This window comes from Propithecus coquereli, unplaced genomic scaffold (genome assembly GCF_000956105.1).
Source record: "Propithecus coquereli isolate 6110/MARCELLA unplaced genomic scaffold, Pcoq_1.0 Scaffold160, whole genome shotgun sequence".
NCBI classification, from domain to species: Eukaryota; Metazoa; Chordata; class Mammalia; order Primates; family Indriidae; genus Propithecus; species Propithecus coquereli.
The window spans coordinates 3,093,503-3,094,784 of record NW_012140525.1 but is presented as its reverse complement, the minus strand read 5'-3'; positions in this window follow the sequence as shown (position 1 = coordinate 3,094,784).

Below are 1,282 nucleotides of genomic sequence, written 5' to 3'. Positions count from 1 at the left end.
ACACACACACACATTAAATAAACATAGATTTTACAGGTCAACACAACACCATAAATTTACAGCACACTTGCCCTTGCTGTGTAAAAGCCTCTCAAAATCTTCTTTCAGATGTTCTTTTTCTTTTTTAAAAATTTTTATGGATGCACAATTGTTATACATGTTTATGGGGTACATGTAATATTTTATACAAGCAAACAATGATCAAATCTGGGCAATTGGGTTATCCATCACCTCAAACATGTATTGTTTCTTTGTGTTGGGAACATTCTAAATCTACTCTTCTAGTTATTTTGAAATATAGAATAAATCATTGTTCACTGTAGTCACATATATAGTGTATATGGTTTTATCCATCATCTGTTGATAGACACTAATGTTGATTCTACATCCTGTCTATTGTGAATAGTGCTGCAATAAATGCAGAAGTGAAGATATCACTTAGATATACAGATTTCCTTTCTTCTGTATGTATACCCAGCAGTGGGATTGCTGGATCATATGGTAGTTCTATTTTCAGTTTTCTGAAGATCCTCCATGCTGTTTTCCATAGTGGCTATACAAATTTATATCCCCACCAACAATATGCAAACATTTTCCTTTCTCTACATCATTGCCAGCATTCATTATTGACCTCTTGTTTTTATAATAGCCATTTTGACTGGAGTGAGATGATATCTCATTGTGGATTTGATTTGTATTTCCCTGATGATTAGTGTTGCTGAACATTTTTTCGCATACCTGTTGGCCATTTATATGTCTTCTTTTGAGAAATGTCTATTCAGATCTTTTGCCCATTTTTTAATCAGATTATTTGTCTTTTTGCTATTGAGTTGCTTGAGTTCCTTATATATTCTAGTTATTAAGCCTTTGTCAGTTAAAGAGTTTGAAAATATTTTCTCCTATTCTGTAGGCTGTCTCTTCCCTTTGTTTATTGTTTCTCTTGAAGTTTTTAAACCATTTTTAAGTTGAACTCTCATGAAGGAGACAAAGACACAGCATTTGGCTGACAAATCAAAACAGCTCTTGATCAGTCCCTGGAAATCCTGGAAACCAGGTAACAGATACAATTGCAGGCATACAGACAACTTGCTGTTTTATAATTTATGATGCAAAAATTATGACCAAACCTTACAACTACAGATAAGAATAGAAACATTAATGAATCCATTTTGGTAGAAGATATAGGAATATAGAAATAAGTATGTTTTCATGGAAGAATATAATTATGAATTTTTTGTTCTTAGGTATAGGGTCTCACTGTCACCTAGGCTGGAATGCAGTG